At 41.0% G+C, this 20,553-nt stretch overlaps 1 protein-coding gene across 7 annotated transcripts in view; it reads right to left on the bottom strand.

Annotated features, from left to right (window-relative positions):
• MPP7 (membrane palmitoylated protein 7) overlaps positions 1-12,011 on the bottom strand; it is a 158,145-nt gene extending 146,134 nt beyond the window's left edge. For 5 of the 7 annotated variants that reach the window (XM_039572031.1, XM_039572026.1, XM_039572052.1 and 2 more), the window contains exons 1-2: positions 11,908-12,011; positions 7,384-7,458 (exon numbers count right to left, since the gene is read on the bottom strand). The gene's annotated coding sequence lies outside the window, so the exon portion shown is untranslated. Of the gene's footprint in view, positions 1-700; positions 770-7,383; positions 7,459-11,907 lie in introns of those variants that run through there. The other 2 variants (XM_039572039.1, XM_020584257.2) reach the window with 2 other exon arrangements.
• Positions 12,012-20,553: the final 8,542 nt, after the last annotated feature.

Below are 20,553 nucleotides of genomic sequence, written 5' to 3'. Positions count from 1 at the left end.
CCCTGTCATCGAAACACCATACACTCTTTTATTCAATATGAGAGCCTACAGATCTGATTTATAGTATATTCTAGATGTATGGCTGCATATTTCAGACAGGTTTGAAAAAAGGTGTGCTGAAAGATCCATAAAAGACCTCCCATTACCCCTGCTGAGAACGAGCAGACACATTTTACTTGACCTACCCTACTAATCTCGGCAAACTGGTCCTTAGCAGCAGATGCCAAGCTCAAATGACCACTTTCACATCTTTGTTGCCACTCCACCTCAAGTCTTTGATCATTTTTCATCTGGAAGTGCCAAATGGATTTCTGCTTCTTGGCCTCCGTACAGCCTCCTCATAACCCACCAGCTGATCTCCCTTGCACCACGAAGTAGGAATACTCATCTCAACTTTAGCTGCATTTCTCTCCATCACATGCAGAAAGGGATATATTGGATACTGCTAAGATAAATTTCAGTTAACTGTTTGTAGACTGTTTTGATTATTTTGCCATAGTGTTAGATAGCAAAATACAAAACTACAGCAATATAATATATAGATCCTCTGACAATAAAATTTTGACATTCAGCAGCCTGATACAAAAGTAGATAAACTGGAGGATGAAACCTACTTGAACTGGTTTTCATTTCTCTAAATATTACAAAATTGTAAATACACAAATTGCTTGAAGTGCTATTCATTTTTGTAGAAACTTACCTTAAAGTGGAATAAAGTTACCAAGAATATTTTGTATCACAAAAGGTCCTTCCCTTAAGGTAAGCATTAAAAAAGGCAACTGAACTCTTCAGAAACACTGTAAGCACTGCAAAGCATACAAAAAGAAAAGCTGTCTATACAAAACTAACTTAGAGCACTCAGAAAACACAGATATTAAGAACTGTACCCATCTCAAAATACTCTTGGCTTTGTGTCTGCTTCTTCCAAGCTGCACCCATGAACTATTTACAGAATTCCTTTTCAGATATCCTGATTACTCTCCTACACTCACCCCAACCAGTTTCCAGGCAGCCTGAATTATTTTATTATGTCACTGCAATGACAGCAAAGAAATGCTGTGTCCCAAGTAGCACAGCCATTTTTTAGTATATTATTTTGAAACAATACTTTCTGAAACGCTATCTTTGAAATATGACTAGGGCATTCTCAGGATCTCAGGTATAGATGTTTATGCTAGGCTTCAGGCTGATAGTCACACAAACCTGCAGTTTTTATTGGCAAGGTTCTTCTTCTTTCTTCATTTAAATTTAATTCCAAGTTTGTAAAACCACATAGGACATTCTGAGAGTTCAATCCCATGCCAAGTCACAAGCCAAAGACTCCCATGAAAATAGGTCAGATCCGGAACCCTCTGATAAGACATCAGCAACAGAGAAAGAAATCTACCTCAGTTTGACTGCCAGAACACAGCCCAGTTTAGCTACATGAAGGAAATGTCTCAGCATCAATTACGGAACTGCTACAAGGAGAAGTCCAAGCCAGCCTGACAATACTGTTTGTTCTCTCTTCAGCATTGTCTAACAAAGAAAAGGAAACACAGAACAAATGCTATGCCCCATGACAATGCAACTTACTGATTGGGAACCACTGACCTAGGCAATGGTACCACTACATCAATTCATGTCAGGGCTGAAGCCAGTTCCTTACCTGGTGACCCAAACAGCTCATCCCTTGACCCCTTAAAAAGAGGCTTTTATTTAAAGTTTTTACTATCCACCTTTTGTTACAAGATTCCTCTAGGATCCAGTGGATTACTTGAGCTTTTCCTTTAGCTTTACTATTTCCAGAACTACTTCCCTGTTCCACTCCAGTAGAAGTTCAGGAAATTCTCCTGAAATGTGCTGATTCTACAAAAAGAATGGCAAGCATCTGATATTTTCCTTTCTGCACTTCGTCACTCTTTTTGCCTTTTTCCCCAGCCTGAGAAAGGTTTCACTGAAGAGGAAGGTGGGAAAGACTCATTAGTGAGAGAGGTTTGATACAACAATCATCTGAAACTCAAGGTCAAATGTTTCCCTTGATAACAGCTGCAGATGCACATATACCCACACACATTCAGTCTCCTTGCAGTGAGGACTGTCTTGTACTTAAAACATACATCATGAAAGAATTTTTATGTATAGTAGATGTGCATATGAGAGAGTTTATGTATAGAAACACCCAATCCCCCTGGAAAAAAATTATCTAACTACAAAGTTTCCCATGTGTTTGTAACTTCTAGTTTCTAGATTTGTGAGGCGATCTGCAACATGTAAACACTGGATTTTGGATTACCTTTCCTATTACAACATAGTAAAAAACATCACAAGATTTAGCATAAGGTAATTAGACATTGGGCTTTCAGTCAGGCTGTGGCATGTTCTTACTTCTCCACGGGGAAGGCAGGCTATGTGTGCCTGTCACACACACCCATATCAAATCTCAGATCTCTAGTCAAGCATTCAAGTGGGAAGATAACATCTTGGCATACAATTCAAGAATGAGTTCTCAAGAAGAAAAAGTCATATTATTACTTACTAATTCAGAACAATATATTATTTAATGCCTCTAAAAAGCATTCCAAGAACTACAGAGGGATCTACTTCTTTCTAAAGGCAGCAAAATATATACAGAGGAAAATATTCTCCTAATCTCCACTATTCAGGAAATGATAAAAGGAACAACAGCAGAGAGGTATTAACAGTTGTTAAAGCAGAATCAAAACCTAGCCCTGCTTGAGAAAGGAAGAAGGTGACAGTATGCTTTTCATTCATGTGCGATGGCCAGCACATGGGTTGGGAGGCCCGCACTAATTAGAGGGCACAAAGGGAAAGTTAGCCCTTGGCTCACTGTCCTCTCAAATGCACACCTAAAAAATAAGGGAAATCAGCATTTGAATTTGACCTGCCAGTGAATGAGAAGCACCCCAGTACAAGGACATGGATGAAAACGTCTGGTCTCTGTAGTGAGGACACTGTCCTTGTAGCCTGGGAGCCAGGAGCAACAGAAGCATGCTGGAATCCTGCAGACGGACCGCAGCAACTCCAACCATGCTTGTGCAGGCACTGGAAGAAAGACACACTTATTTTTAACCCACTGCTGAGTGACCTTATGAGCTGCAAATTAGCAGCTAAACAAATGTCTAACCGTAAGTATCACACACAAGATTAGGTTTGCTTTTAGACAACTGAGGATAACTAAATTTATTACTTAGATCTTTATAATGTGGGCAAATGTAAGAAATCTCAATTAAAACATGTAGATGCTCTGACACAGTAGATTAATACAAACACACCAAACAGACACAGAAGGTCCAATTACTTAGTATTTCCCTGTTACTATGGTCTGTTAGTCTTAGACCATACTAACGTGCATTTTCTTGTCAAGATTCTGGAGATACTCCATTCGTATTACCTAATTGGTGTTTTTTTTTCATAGAATCATAGAATGGTTTCGGTTGGAAGGGACCTTAAAGATCATGTAGTTCCAACTCCACCACAGGGATACCCCCCACTAGATCAGGTTACTTAAAACCTCATCTGACCCAACCTTGAACACTCCCAGGGATAAGGCATCCACAACTTTTGTTTTTTCTTCCTGAAGTACCCACCATTCCAATTAACCAGCTTGTGAAAATGTACAACACACTTCCTGGCACTACGTGTCACTCTAGACTCTCACCTGTGATGACAGCAGGTTTGTTTTAATAAGCTGCAGTGTTTTGATAAATAATGCGTGTGTCTATTGAACCAATATATACATTTTAAGTATTAATGCTATATCAAAGCTAAATGAAAGCTTTAGAGCAGACAGAGTAAGTGATTTAATAAGGTGGGACATTTAACTCCCTGATGTAAGTTCGCAGCATTTAAAAATGGTGAGCTCAGTTCTTGGAAAAAGAAACCAGAATGGATCTGGTTTTCTTTCAAGTGTAATTGCTATCACCCATAGGAAGTCAAAACAGCTATCTGGAATTCATTAAATAGTGTGATAAAGCTGAAAGTCTGAGGAGTAAAATACAAATTCAACATTAATGAAGTGACATTTACTCAACAGCCATGAGCGATTACACATGTCCACCTATACAACAAAGCTACAGAATTAAACACTGTATTACAATTGCTGTCCACCTCTATTCACAGAACAGTTAAACAGAGTATTTACCTAAACCTATCTTCCTACAGGATGCTTTAGTTCTGGACCATAAGAAAAAGCTAACACCACCTTTGGTTTGCTGAGCCATAAGTGAACCACTTCTCTGGTTCAGAGTTACTGGGTTGAGATGACCCATCTTCATATTACACATGTTGGTACGTTTCTCCATACTTTTTTTCAGTCACTTAAGGTGATGATAACCAGCCAGTACTGATTTGGGTCGCTCACACCCCACATGACTCTTCTCTAAATATGAAAAGAAAAAGAGCATTTGGCAAAATTTCTTAAGTTCCCTTGGTATTCTATGACTTATTAAATATAATTAGTAGATGAGCCAGCTTCTACTGTGAGAAAAGGTTATTGAGTTTGCAAACCTTTCCTAACTAACAGGTATTACCTAAGACTCCTGTGCTGTGTGGAATGTGTGGACTTGTTTTTTAACAAAATCCGTATTAATGCCTGCACGTGCCTTTTAAAATCAGGTATCTGGAAAAAAGTATGTTTTACAACTCTGCTAGAATATCTTTCTGTACCTGAAATATTTAAACTCTTCTTCCACAGCCATGTCAGCTGAAGAGTCTTCTTTTCAGACAAATTTCTGTATTGGTTTCTAACAGCCTTCTGTTTCTATCCCAAGCTTTTTTCCTTTGGAAATGAAGGTATTTAATAATCTTCTTGTATCAATGTGAACAAGTTCAATAAAAGGCCCTAATGAGAAGGAATCTTCATTATCTTCCTTAAGTAATAAATGCGTATGTCATGAAATCAGGAGTTTAAATAATGTTTAATACAGTACATAGCATTAGAAAACAGTTTCCATAGCTTCTGGGAAGCAAAAGCCTTTACAGCTGGCACAAAAGAATTTTCAACTTTTATCCAGTCATCAATGTGGTCATTTGACTCCCAGTAAGTCACTTGTAACTTGTGCCTTGTAACTTCCCTCCTCCAGTAACTGCCTTGTGAATCCTTCCCTTTGTGGCACAGCCGAACTCTGCACATCTAACTGCCCAGGAAGACATTTTCCTCCACTGCTGCAGTCCAGAAATCTGCTATTTCCAGTGACAGTTTCTCCCTCAGTCTGGCTGCCAGCATGCCCACCATCTTCCAGCATCAATAAACAGATGGAGACTACAACAGCATTCAACCATCTGCACTTGCAAGTTGTAGCCGTGGTTCTACACAAAGTAAAACATCTGTCTTTTCTACACTCAATCCAAAAATGTGTTTGCTGGACAACTGACTTTTATCTTGCCTCAGTACTCAGCTGCTGCACATGATTTTTGCTCTCCATTTTAACGATCAAGGTTTCTTGAAGCCAGCCAGTCTTCCCTGAGAAGCACCCAGGGTGTCTCGCCAGGTCCCACGGCACAGACACATGACTCTCAGAGCAGTCAGATGGGGGACCAAAGGCACCCTCAGCACTTCGCTCAAAGCATGCCATTCACAGTTTTATCCTCTGAGGTTTGCTTGCCATTTCGATACTTGCTCAGACTGGTGGAGGCAGCTGGAAGGTGGTCCAAGTCACCGTCTGTATCGTATTTCAAACACTCACAAGCTTTCGAAGCAGGGAGTCACGAACTGCAGCTTAAGCAGGGCCCTTTCAGACTCGATGGGCTGTAGTACTTGTAGTGTCATTTCAATACCAAGACAAAGTTTCTAGCACGTATAATCTTGATGTTATTAAAGTCACAGATTTGGATCCTTGGAGGAGTAACCAATCTTTGATTAAGAAGCCTACAATCTGTGGTACAGACTGGATGTTCCCATCCCCACAGGAAATTAAATGCTGGGACTGAAGTCACAGGTTAGCTCGATGTGTACTGGAGGTAACACAGATTTACTGCATCAGTTAACCTTGGAGACTAGGCAGGAAAAGGCTCCTTTCAGGGTCTCTGGGATTCCCAGATGGCAAGAGAGCAGCACCAGTGCAGACAGGGTATGCCCCAGGCAAGGCAGCTAACAAAGGGCTGCTGTTTGTCCTGGTGGGAGCAGCTGTAACTGCTTTGGGCTGGTAGGAGGGAAAGCATTAATAGAGGAGCAAAGATTTTTAGATATGATTTAGAGCAGAGATTTCACACCGTCGTTAAGCTTTAGCCTTCATTCACGTCAACTAGGCAGCAAGCTGCTCAATGAGAGGTAGGTTTTGGTCACTTCTCCAGCCTTGCTAGTTTCAAAATGATGAAGCTTTTGCGTTCCCCCTTCCACATGCACATTTCACATATACTGCAATCCTAACACAGAAATTAACTGTGTTCACAGCTTCCCAAATGACCCAGATTACAATGAGATAATTAACTGCTCATGAACAGCTATTCATTGAAAATGTCTATCACAGTATCTATTAAGCCATTGAAAATCTTCATTACTATAACTGTCAAACCTCTGAAGAAATTCAGGACTGTTTCTTTAGATTCAAAATTAGACCAGATTTAATTCCTGTTTTACAGCTATTCTGGACCGTGATAAATAAGCAAGGCTTGTTACCAGCTGAACTTGTAAGGTGTTTTCTAAAAACACAAAAAATCCCTCTCCATACGCCAGTTGAAGCTTCTAATTCAGTCTCATCGATGTATGAAATAAATATACTTCGCTCTCGTGTATAATTAGCAATGTCAAGTCTGTTTCTTTAGATAGCATTCATGGCATATTGTCTGAAACAGCAGCTCTGCATTTCGTATCTGAAACTACATTGTTCCTCTCAGAACAGTTTCACTGGCTAAACCAAACTCAATCCACCAAACAATATATTATGAAAGCAATAAAGATTTTCTATGCTCTTTTTATAAATGGGTATGTGGGTTTTCAAATTCTGAGACACAATTAGTAGCTCTGAAGCAGTTTTACTCTACACCTAAGCTTGTTACGCAGTTTATAATGCAATGTTTCAAAGTCAGTCCTCACTAACTGTTGGCTGTATTTGCAAAACTTTCCTCTTTTTTCAAAACCTCTATTATCATACATGATGAAATAACATAAGAAAATTTAGTCATTCTTGACTCAAAAAAAGAGGCTGTCTTTACAAGACAATAAAGTAATTCACAATTCTACAACACACAGTATTTATACCACATAATGGCACAACACTTTCACAACTCTATTTATTAATATTAAGCACAATATGAAATTATTCTTGGTCTTTAATACTAATCTACACACATCTATTTATTGCTCAGGATTGTCGAAAACAACCAACAGCCTGATTCAGTATCAGAAAACAATGAGCAAGCATCACCACAAGGGAGTCCTACCTGGATAACTTTTCACTTCAACAGGGGCTTAAGATAATGCATTTTTCAGATTGCCAAGATGAGAATCTATGGAGTCTGAAAGAAAAGGGAAAAGGTAATAGTAATATGACATACTACATACTTTCATTTTTTTCATTCTAAATGTTAGGAGAATAAATTTAAAGTAGTTAACTTCCAAATATCTGATTCTCTATGAAGCCCTGCAGAAACAACAGAAGTTAAGACTTATTTTAGCTGGGGGGAGAGAGGATTTCAAATTGCGTATTTATTCTGCCTCCACACCTGTCCTAGATAAATTTGTCTTAAAATAATAATTAAGCAAAACAATGATTTCAAAATAGCTACAGGTAAGATTTATCTAAGGTATAAACATCTGTAAGACTTCAGACATATAATCCCATTTTATACATGAACAATATGCAAATTCTGGTACAAAATTTTAGGTGTAAGCCTTTTACCACTACACCGAATGTGTGCTAAATTAAGTACTTGTGACTTCTTGCCTGTAGTAAAGATGCTCATTTTTTTGCTTCATGATAGCTAATTACTCTGGTTTGAAAGTCAGCAATAACCTCCAGACCATAACTAGCTGTGCACACCAACATTCAGCAAATGTCAACACTCCATTATGCACTGCCTACTCCTCCTACAAACCAAAACCACCCATGTCTCCCTCCTGGCAATAAACTGCACAACTGGAGCAGCAGACCATGGAACACACGTGGGGAGCAGGACACAGCAGCCCTGGTGCATGTATGGCAAGCACCTGACAGTCAAAACAGGGTCAAAGCAGGCCTATTCCTCCCATGTTCATGTGACACCATCTCCTCCACACACTGCAAACTACAATGCAGCTCGGATCACCAATTTGTATTATATATAATATAACTCCTCTTTAATATAGTTTGTAGTTACAGTTTATGGACTGATTCGATCATTATCTTTAAATACTGATGTCATTGAGAATATAAACAAAGAGTTCATTTCGTGAGCTTTTTGCTGCAGGCTTATTACATCACTGACCAAAAAAAAAAAAAAAAAAAAAAAGTTGGCCATTGTAGCAAGATGGGATCCCAAGAGACAAAATATACCAAAAACCCTTGTATATTAGCAGCCCATCTTTTCTTCAGAGCTTACAACTGTGAGGTAAGATTGATTCTAGCTATGATTCACAATGTAAATTGATAAAACATTTTCAGGACAAAACCTGGAGTCCCAAGGACTAGTCTGCTTGATGATACTGCTTAAGAACACATGGAATCTGTTAGCCTACCAAAGCAGGGGGAAAATTCAAGTTGTGTTCTTTGGTAATTAAGCATAATGAAAGCAGATATTCAAGAATATCGAAGTTTTGTGCCTATTCAGACATGCCTTATTTTTTATTTCTGCTGGTTTTCCCCCAAATGCAAGACTGCCAGCTAAAATAAAGAGCATGTCAATGTATCTATCACCTATTGCTGTCTTTGAAAACTCATATTTCAAAGAGCTTAACTGAATACCTCGTGGTAATGCTCAAAAATGGTTCAGTAAGATACAAAAACATGGCATCAGAACTGTTCTCAGACCTGCCATGTGGCCAACATGACATGGGACAGACCTAGTGGTCTGGGCTGTCAAGGGCTTTTAAGGATACTGCAGTGTAAAAGTTATTTGAAGTGTATTAAGTAATGTTTGCGCCCTATCTATTTCTGTAATACAGAGCAAGGTCTGTATTAGATGAGTATATGATATCACTTGTGATAGAAATGTCCACAGTTCACTGAAAGCAGGTATAAATAAATTCAGCTATATTATTGTACTTCTAAGACTAAAATTAGGAGGACTCAATTTATATACTCCATCTTTTCCTTAACAAACAAAAACCAGCATCAAGCAGGAGATGTGGTCAGGAAGAATATATACACCACAGCCTGGGATTAAACTGGATTAGCACAACTATGTGGGAAGCTTTCATCACTCCTACACATAATTCATGTAGTTCTAGATGGTCAAACTTGCTTAACTAACTGCAACAACTTTCCAAAAGATACTCTAGAAGGCAATGAAAAGACACTTTGCTAGCAGCAAGACTGGATTTTTTCCTGCTTTTACTCACTATCATAGCAAGTTCCACAGTAAAACTTAACACAGAAGAACCAGTTTGGAGAGAAGAGGCTACTGAATGAGTTTTTATAGATCCCTTCTGCTCCCTTCCACAGCTGGAGACACATGAAAGGCTCAGGGGTGGCCTGGGTGCTTGCCACACAAAAAGGGGAGATTGAGTGCATGAAAGCAGAACTAAGGCTGGAGTTTCAGTGAAAGGCAACATTGCAACATCATAAAATGGGAGTTGCAGCAGATTCAGTGTCATCTTCATGAGAAGCACAGCATTCCCACAAGGCACTCAGGAAAGGACTGGAAGTTGCTGCTTAGAAAACATATTTGTGACTATTTCCTATCAGGTGTTGGGATGCCCTAAAACTGTTAACAAAAACGCAAATAAACTTCCAAAGTAATAGTATATTCCTTAGCCTGCTTTTTCTGTACCTGGTATTAACTTTTATACTATACTCTTAAAAACTTACAGCTCTGACACCTGCCTAATTTAAAATTTAACTTCCTAATGACACGCTCCTACACAGAAAACATTTTATTACAAACACAAAAACGCAATACTAACTCAGGTTCAAGGTCCATCTGACACAGTATCCTGTTTCTAATAAGTACTGCTAGTGGATGCGTAAAGAAGAGAACAAGAACAGAATAAACATACAGCAACCATTCCTTGATGTACTTTCCCAGCTGACAGCAATATGCAGCTCCAGGATTTCCTCTCCCCTTTTAAGTGTACACATGTAAATATAAACACATTCACAATAAAGTCCAAAGCTATTTGATGTCTGAAATCATTTAAATCAACTCCTCAGCATTTAGGTTACTGCTTTACTCCTTTTCATACAGATGAATAAACTGGCACAGTTGAAACTGATGACTCTCATTCACTCATTTCCTAGCTCTGCACGATTAAATCACAAACCCTAAATTAACTGTTGCTTTAAGACATTTTTTAGAAGATACATGGAATCACACACCCTGAATGCAAAAAATCTTACTCAATCCAAACAGTGACATCTAGCAAAATCCTAATGTTAATTCCAAGTGAGGTAATAGATTTGATCATCCACATCAATTAAGGACAAAGAATACTTTCAGTAAGTGAATAACCTAGTTGTAAATTACAGTATTTCTATAAATATGGCCAAGATATAAACATCCCTGCATAAAAGGGACCTGAAGGATCATGAGACCTCATACCAAAATTCTAACTACTGTATTTTAAAATGAACACCTACAAAACAACATACCTCATTAAAATGGGGCTCTTGATCTATGTAAACTTAAAATAAGAACCCTAGACCTTATCCAAAAAACCTAACCGTAAAAAACAAATTCTGAATTCAGCTATCAAAGATAGGCATGAGGTCTAGTGATGCTGATCACCACTGTCCAGACTGTTCAGTCTTCATCAAAGAGAAGAATTCGAGTGCTGGGTGATACGGTTTAGTGCTTTAGGGGTTACAGTGGTAGTGTTGACGGGTTCACGGCTGGACTTGATCTTAAAGGTCTTTTCCAACCTTGACGATTCTACGATCACTGAAAGCTACTGTCCCTGAAGTTATTCTACAGTTTATTAGAGGGAAGGAAAGACAAAGATGTGGCAAGTTGTTTAAGAAATCAAAACAATAAAAAAGCTCTGGAAACACTGAAAGGCGGGCTGCTATTAACACAGATAAAAGAAAACGAAGCTAGGAATTCAGAAGTGAGAGCACACAAGTAGCATGCAAAGGCACCTACCGCTCTTCCCAGCTCTTTCAACAAATATCATCTACCTTCTCCACATGCAACACGCCAAATTAATATCTATTTATTGCTCCACACAGATGAAACGTAGCATTAACAGGAGCTGGCTTCACAGGTGATTTAAGTTATTACCAGCCAATTCATAAAAACGCCTCCTGTTCCCGATACCCCATAAATTGAAGTTGATAGGTCTCCAGAGCCCGGCTGCGCAGCCCGGTGTCCCTTAATGGCTCAGTCACGTCCATTACTTGCCAGAACGAGCTCTGCGCAACGAATCCCGGCAGCCCGGCAGGTTTTAAAAGCCGGAGCACTCGCCGTGATTAGATCCACCGTGAGCTCCCCCGCCCGCTCCGCACGGCCAGCGCTGCCCGCGGGGGGGTCTCCGGGACCCGGCGCTGCCCGCACGGAGCCGCCCGCCCGAGGGAGCCCCGCGGGCAGGGGCGCGGCTCCCGGGGGCTCCCCGGGCAGGCGGCGGCGGGGGGCGGGGGCCATCTTGGAACCGGCGCCCCCCCCGCGCCGCCAGGACCGAGCAGCCACAGCCCGGCACCTGCCGCATCCCCCCCGCTCGCCAGCCGACCGCTCCCGCGGGAAATCCCTCCGGCGCACCGCAGCCCCGCGGGCGCCTCGGAGTCCCCCGCCGCGACCCTCGGCAGCTCACGGACCCCGCGGGACTGCGGCTCGTACCTGCGGCCGGGCCTGATGGGTGGACGCGGCACAGCTCCGTCTACCCGCAGCTCCGCTCGCCCCGGCTCCGCATCGCCGCCGCCGCCGCGCTGGGTCGGGCCGGGCGCGCCACGCGCCGCCCCCAGGGGCGGGGCCCGAGGAGCCCAACGGCCGCGCGCCCACGGCCCGCCCGCTCGCAGGGCCCGCGCGCCATTGGCTGGCGGCGGGAGGGGCCGGGCCGCCATTGGCCCGCGGCGGAGGGGGGCCCGCCCGCGGGGGGCGCGTGACGCCGTGTGGGGAGGCTCGGCCGCGGGTCCGGTCCGGCCGCGCCGGGAGCCCCGGGGGATGAGCCCCCTCACGGCCAACGCGGGCCGCGGGAACCCCGCGAGTGCCAGAAATTCATTAAGGGCTCTGCAGGAAAGAGAATGCAAAGGTCATCACACAGTTATCATTTGTGCTGTTACGCTTCTTCCCGTTTTTATTACGCCAATGTATTTGAAGTGTCTGAGTTGGATCACCTTTGCATGCACATATTTTCCTCTCTAGAAATTTGTTTAAATTGTTTGCTGGGTATATGAACTCGCTTCTTGTTTGGACCTTTTTAGCAGTAGAGCCCTCAGACCTGCAGGCAAAGGTTGCAAACCATCGATCAGGGCTGTGCACAGGGGAACAGCAGTGACCTGCAGCAGCTATTTGTCCAAGCCCGGAAAGCAGTAGTGACAAAGCTAATTAATTCATTTGTCAGCTCCATGCCTTCTGTTTAATGCACATGCTAGCAGTGAACCACATCATTTCACTGCAATCCAAATATCTTGTGGTAATGAGACAATGTTCCTCTAATGTTTATTGAAAATTTCCTTAATAGGTACGGTGGGAAAAAAATATTTCGTTTTGCTTCTCCTCCTGGGTTTTGTTTCCTCCTGTTTTGTTTCACTCTGAATCCTCCGTGTTTCTACCGGATACGATCCCTCGGGTTGGCTCCGTGTGCCTGTGCTGTGCTCTCAGCCCTGATGTGGGACCGCTCGGTGCTGCGTGGCTGGGGGACACCGCGCTGCTCCAGGAAGGAGCCAGGATGCGGAGCAGGAGGAAAAAGTCTATTGGGAGGGGGTTGAGAGATGGAAAGGGCTTGGCAGCTGGCAAGGGCAGTGGTGGCTTCCTCAGAAGAAGAGGCTGCAGTCCTATTTGTGTGTGAAAGAACACTTCACTCGTTCAATGAATCTATTCTTAATGGGTTTATTTTTCATATAATAAAATATGCCAAGGATTCTTTCAGTCTTTTCCAAGCAAAGGAACACACTGGTATTATAAATACACGTGTTTGCATCAGCAGTGCTGTCCAATGTCCACAAAACTCAGCATTTAGTGCACTGGACTGTCAGCCTGCAGAAGTGCTTCCTAGCCTACAGCATGCTGTACTGATACTACTTCCTGGCTAATCTCCTCAAAGTACATCATTACAGGTGATTTTGGACAGCTGTAATTCTCCTGCACTGAGAGGGGCCTTTCGGCATTGTCTTCAAGTAGCATTTTGAATGAAGTGTGTAATTGTGCCAAAAATTCATTGACATACGTAAGCAGTTCCAGAAGACTAGTTTCTTACAGTTTCCTCTCATTTTTATTACTAGACATATGGTTATGTGGTGTATAATGCAACTACTCTCATTCAGCTTCCTTCAACATTTCTTCCTATTCAATTTAAAATTGCAATATTTGTCACACTACAGGATTACATGATTTCATTATGTTGTCAATCATTTTTTGTTTAGATGGGCAAATCATTAATAATTACTTCCTTTTTATCCATATCTTCAAAGACAGGACATGGTCCTTCTTTTTGTGATCCATCAGCAGCTTAACCATTCCTGAAAGGAAACCTGTTGAACATACATGGTTAGCTTTTGAATAAGTTATTCTCAAAGCCAGTAGAGTAATTACAGTGCCTAGAAATGCTAGACACATCAAATGTAGCTCAGTTCCTGATGAATTTATATTTTTTGTGGGGTTTGAGATCACATTTTGAATATTCATCTCACTGTCCTTTTAAAGAAATGTTTCACAAGATTAAACAAATACCAAGATAATAATTTCCTTCTTGTTATGCTGAGTACCGCCCAAGTACTTTTTCATATCTTAACACTTAACCTCATTTGGAAAATTAATTTTACCAAAAATAGTTCTGAGTTCTGATGCTTTATATGCAAACTTTTAGTTGCTGTCAGGCTGTTGTTGTTGGAGAAATTGAAATTCCCCAGGATGAAAGTGCTGACAGACACTAAGCAACAAAACTCCAAAACAAGGCTTCCAGCCAGAAAGATGAATTGCCATTGTACCCATCCATGTATTATCCTTCCTTTCCTATTGTAGGGTTTGGCAGGAGTGACCTCAGCCCTCTATTGGTTGTGAAAAAGGGTGTATTCTCCACAAATCCAAAGCAAAGCAACTCCTGTAAGCTGAACACTCAGTAATAGGAAACGTGATGAAACTAAGGAGAGAATGAAGAACTTTCCACAGGTCAGTGCTTTTTCCAAACCCAGGGTGTTTTTCCAAACCATCTTCAAAGAACATTCTTCAGTGTGACTTTGGTTAAGAACTAAGCATCTCAAAATTATTAAATCAGTCCAAGTCTGAAAGTCTAAGAGTCAGACTAGTAAAATATGGTTAGGAAGGTACATTTAGGCAGGTTGGATGACCTGCTCCTTTTCATTTCCTCCTAGAGCTTTTTCTGGTGGAAAATGGCAAGAAGAAATAAGACACTTCAGAAGCTGTTGAGACACACTGGTCCCCAAAACACTTCAGATATGACTGATATGTCTGGGGTATTTTCTTCTGTCTTGTTGACATGGTTGGAAATCTGCAAAGGCAGCATTCTACATCTCTCTCAGGGGGATGCAGCAGTAGAAAGACATCTCAGGTGGTACCATGTCTGCTTATCACATTCCTCCCACAGAAACTTCCCGGTTAGTTCTGAAGGTTTAGCCCATCACAAGGTGTTGGCATCTCTCTTTTCAGTTGCTAAGTTGTTGTTACAAGGCAGTTAAAAACATATTAAATATTTTCCTGAAATTATTTTTCCATGCAGGCAATTGCTGTATTTGGCAAAAAGATATTATACGATCATTAATGGGAAGTGAAACTGAGCCAGTTTCTCTTCAAAGTGTGGCCAGCCCTATGGGACAATTTGAGAATTCCTGCTTCAAATATGTTTAGCTGTGTGTGTTTAGAAACTGCTTTGGTGGTATTCACCTCCTGACACTGACACACTTGCTCTGCATAGCTGAGATTCTTGCATAATTTAACAGAGCCATCTCAGGTGTCTCCCACTCTGTTCCTAGCATTCAAGCTGTGTTCTCCGGATTGTGGCACACAGTCTGTGTTACATTACACTTACTGAAGAGTTCACCAGACTTGCTTATTTAGAAAATTTTCTAGAGAACAGGTTGGGTGGGGTTTTTTTTCAAACACATCTATTTGATTTGCTCCAAAAATACTTAAGACAGCTGTCTCAAACCAAGTTTATTTCCTTGATTTTTCTCTGATACGAGTATAAACGTTATTATTCTATTTTTCATCTCAAATTCCAGTATTGGTGGTGCAAGTGAAATAAGTAGTCGTAGACATCTTTTTTTTCCTATTGCGTTTTAAATACTTTTTTTTTTGTGTTACCCTTTCATCTTCACAGTATTTCAGCAGACAGGCTTGTGGCTAGCACAAAGGACTGGCTGAACAGAACTGGAACCAGCAAAATATCTGTTTCAGTCATTGCAAACTGAGGATACTGGAAAATATAATGTTTCAGTCATTGCAAATCAAGGATACTGGAAAATATGTTAAAATGGTTTCATTTATTAAAGGCATACTTTGTTTTCTCACTTTTTCCTATTATAATTACAAAACCTTCTGAAATTTTTTGTTCAGCAAAACTCTGAAGTATATCTAGGTATAGTAAATGAATTATTCAAATTATTTTATTGAAAGAACATGCACATTCATGTGTACACATTATTTGCCTGGTCTTCCTATTACAGATGCAACTTGTAGTAAAATCCTAGTTTGTTAGAGCAAAAAAGTGCTCTAGAGATTCCAGATTTCTGACTGATAGAGTAGAAATCTGTCATGTGTGTGTAGGGCATGTGGAGCTTAAATACATTAATATGAATAAATATTATATTGAATATAATATATATAATATATATATAATATATATTATATATAATATAATGTATTGAATATAATATAAATATATTGAACTTTATTTTTTGTTGGTTTAGGTTGAGAAATTTTTCTAGCTCTTCTTTCATTTTATTTATAAAAGTCTCAAAATACATCATTTTTTTCCCTTCACCTTGTAAAATTTTTCTGTCTATAGTGTTATTCATGGAATGCTAGGTTGGAAGGGACCTGAAGAATTATCTGGTCCAAAGGTCCAACCTTTCTTGGCAAGACCGTCATCCAGACCAGATGATCCAGCACCCTGCCCAGACTAATCTTAAAAGTGTCCAAATTTGGGAAGTACACCACTTTTTTGGGGAGATTATTCTAATGGTTGGTTATTCTCGTGAAAAATATTCCTCTTGTGTCCAATCAGAATCTCCACAGAAGTAACTTGTACTCATTCCCCCTCGTCTTTTCCGCGTGTCTCATTTTAAAAATTGACTCTCCATCTTCTTTGTAGCCATGCCTTAAATACTGGAACATGGTCATAAGGTCTCCCCTGAGCCTTCTGTTCTCAAGGCTGAGCAAGCCCAGTTCTCTCAGCCTTTCCTCACGTGGCAGGCTTAAACCCTTGGATCATCTTTGTGGCCCTTCTCTGGACCCTCTCCAGCTGCCCACCTATTTTTTGCACAGTGGGGACAAAAACTGAACTCACTATTCCAGGTGTAGTCTGGCAAGTGCTGAGTAGAGTGGGATAATGACATCTTTATTTCTGCTGGTGATGCCCTCATTGATTCAGCCCAGGATCCTGTTGGCTTCTTTGCCACAGCAGCAGACTGTGCACTCATATTCAACTGCTTGTCCACTTGGGCCACGTTCCTTCCCACAGAGCTTCTCCCTAGCAGCTGGGTAGATCCCAACCTGTGCTGCACTCATGGATTTTGCTTTCCCAGGTGCAATACCTCACACTCGTTAACTTCATAAGGTTCTTGGCAGGTCACTCTTCCAGCCTATCCAGGTCTTCCTGCAGGGTGGCTCTTCATCCCAAAGTGTCCAGTTTCCCACCCAGTTTAGGGGAAGCAAACTTCATCAGGGTGCACTTGACCCCATCATCCAAATTGCATATGAAGATATTAAACAGTGCTGGGCCCAATACTGACCCCTGGGAGGCCCCATTTGTGGCAGGTTGCTGGTTTGAAAAGGAGCTGTTTGGAGCCCCACTCTGGGTGCAGCCACTCAGCCAGCTCCCCACCCACTGCATGGACTCTTGTCTAGACCATAACACCTCAGTTCTTTAGAGGGAGCCTGACAGAAACTGTATCGAGAGTTTGGAGAAAGGCATGTAGACAATGTCCACTGCTCATCCCACATCAACTGAACAGGTTCATTTGTTGTAGAAGGTGATCAGGTATGTCAAACATGACTTGCCCTTGGTGAACCCCTGCTGGCTTTTCCTAACCACATGCTTCATCTGATAGCCCCAGAAGGATTCATTCCATAACTTTCCCAGAGACTGAAGTAAGACCTAAAGATGGGCCTATAATTTCCTGAAGCCTCCTTTAAGCCATTCATATAGATGGATATGACATTAGTCTTCTTCCAGTCTTCTGGGTTGCCCCCAGTCTCCATAACTTCTCAAAGCTTAAGGAGAGTGGCCTCATAACATGAACAGCTCTCATAGTACCCTTGGGTGGATATTGTTGGGCTCCATTGATTTGTAGGGGTCAAGCTCCTGTAGAGTTCATCCACCAACTCTTCATTAACTAATGGTGGGTCTGTATTCGCATCAACCAGGATTTTTGTTCCCGAGGCCTGGGACCCAATAGGGCTGGTAAAGAGAGAGGTGAAGAAAGCCTTGAGCCTTTTAAGTATTGTTGGTGACTAATTCACCTCTCCTGTTTAACAGTGGGCCAGTATTTTCCTTCTGTTTCTGCTTGTTGCTTACATACCTGAAGAACCCTTTCTTACAGTTTTTGACATCTCTGGCCAATTTCAGCTTAAGCTTTTGCTTTTCTAACTGCATCTCTGCACACCCTGGCAATGCCCTTGTAGTTCTCAATGAGTATTCATTCACTTTTCCATCTCTGGTACAAGCCTCTTTTGGTTTAGAGCAGCCACAGAAACGCTCAGTTAAGCCAAGGGGGTCTTCTGCTCCAGCTGCTTTCCTCGCCTTTAAAGGGGATGACTATTTTGTGCTTCCATTCTTGAAAAACTCCAAGTGCTCACTAACTCCTTTATCCTCCACGGAATCCCTCCCACCTGAGCTCTGAGTGAGCTAAGTTTGCTCTTCTATGATCTCAAATCTTTTTCTTAGTACCAACCTTCAGTGTAGTCAGCCAGAACCCAGTGTTTTTCTGTGGGACCACCTTTATGATTTCTAGTATATGATAATTTCTCCTCAGGATCCAGCTATCATAGAGGTACACACATCTTCAGATCTGACCTTTTTATTCTACGTGCTCAGTGAGCTTACTGTGGATGTTTCTGTTGTGCATAAGCTGTTTTGAAGATTCATGCAATTCTGATAAATAACCAAGTTCAGTTTTGTCCCTTCTCCAAATATGTCTTGTTCTTCTTGCTCAGCGTTAAAGTTTTCCTTACTACAAACCACGTTGATGTCCCTTCTGCCATTCATACCACCAAATTCTCACTTGTGAAGTACAGATGAAATAAATTGATGGAACAGAAATACAACAATTTGCCTCACAACAATTTGCCTGTCAGCTTGGCATTTCAAATTTTGTTTTACTTTGAATTCTTTCCTGGATGTCTTCCTCAGGAACTTGCTTCCAAACCATATCAGATAAGCTGTTCTGTATTGCTACTTATATATATATATATATATATATATATATATATATATATATGTGTAAACTTGACCAATCATGAGACTACAGTCCAATTTGCTGAGCTTTGCAAAACATCTATTGATGCTACTCCATCCAGCTTGAGAAGTTCTGTCAGTGCCTTCTTCAACTTGGAGTCTTCCTGTTCTGAAAAGTTACATTTGTTAGGTTATTACATTAATTATTAATGCTATCTCATGTTTCAATGGTGGCTGGTTTTCAATTCATATAATTCAGTAGTTTTCATAAAATTCCTCATTGCATGATCAGTGTCTGGCCATCCCTTGTTTTTCTTACTAGAATTTTACATGATTTATCAGTTCTGGTTTGCAGTTAAAATACTTCCATTATTGACATGCAGAAACCAAACTTCTCAGAGTTTTGCTGCCACCTCCTGACCCCTGGCACACCCACTGGTACCTTATTTAATATTGTTTAATGGTTTGGATTTGCTTAACTAAGCCACCTACCATCACCAAACTGCACTGTACCAAAAGCAGACATGTCCTTCATACTCCTTAATGTTAATATTATATTTTAAAATGGTATTTGGAGAGGAGAAAATACAGAGTTGTTTGAAATACTTCCCAAAAAAGGGTGTATTTTGAGTTAAATGCTCATTCTAAAGTTTCTTACAAAACAACTTCAGGATTTGTGGAGGAGTTGTGAAAGAATTAAAGACATAATGAATGCGAAGTTGAGAATGTATCATCCCTAATTAAGCTTCCACTTTACTTTGCTGAACTCCTGGGAGGGTGAACTGTTTGCATCACAAGATAGTTAAAATGTCACTGCTTTCTTTATCATTCCTGGCAGTTACAGAAAACTACTTTTATTAATGAATTTGGATGTGGCTGCAAGCCAAGAATGTGCTGTTCCATGAGTGTGATCCTGCATCTGCATTTTAGTCTTCCACTTAGAGACTAAAGAGAAGTCTGATGCTCAAAGTCAGAAGCTGGGGAGCGGGATCCACACGTTTTTGAATGGCAGGCAGGAGAAGTATGAAGAATATAGTCAGATATGCAGTTATCATTTCATTTTAATTTTCTATCTGATTGCCTGATCTCATTTGCCTAAATTTTTTCCACTAAGCCCTGTCTAACCCTCCCCAGAGCTAAGGCAGGAAGCAGAGTTTACTGCTCATTCCCTTTGGGCAGTGCATGGAACTGAACAGAAAACAGATCTCCCTTTAGTATATCCTAGGTTATCATCACGTACAGCTGAAGTACTGAGCTAAAGGTTTAGGAATTGCATTAGAAAAGAGGCCACTGCTCAGGTACAGACATGACACCAAGATAAACAGGAAATATGCAACTGCAGTCTCACAAAAGCACATTAACTAATAAAGAAGAGGGAGCCAGGTTCATTTTTTCACAAATTGGCATACACTTGTGGCATGTTTTGAGATTAAAATTCTCTCATGGGGCAACTGATGTTGAGTGCTTCTGTCAAACAGTCTATTCCAGAGGGAAAGACGGTTTCTTTGGAGCTAATCTTGCCATCCCAGTTCACAAACGTTGCTATGTATGTGGCTACAAATTGGGGATATCAGAACAGGAGCCACAGTGCCTGAGATGCACCACCAGCACTTGTGCATTTACTGAGTTGTAGAGAGAGTTTTCTAGACTGAAAAATAAGTTCCTATTACTGATAAGTAATGTAAGATAAA

The sequence above is a fragment of the Corvus cornix genome, chromosome 2 (assembly GCF_000738735.6).
Source record: "Corvus cornix cornix isolate S_Up_H32 chromosome 2, ASM73873v5, whole genome shotgun sequence".
NCBI classification, from domain to species: Eukaryota; Metazoa; Chordata; class Aves; order Passeriformes; family Corvidae; genus Corvus; species Corvus cornix.
The sequence above is the reverse complement of the archived record's forward strand: the minus strand, read 5'-3'. Positions and strand labels throughout refer to the sequence as shown.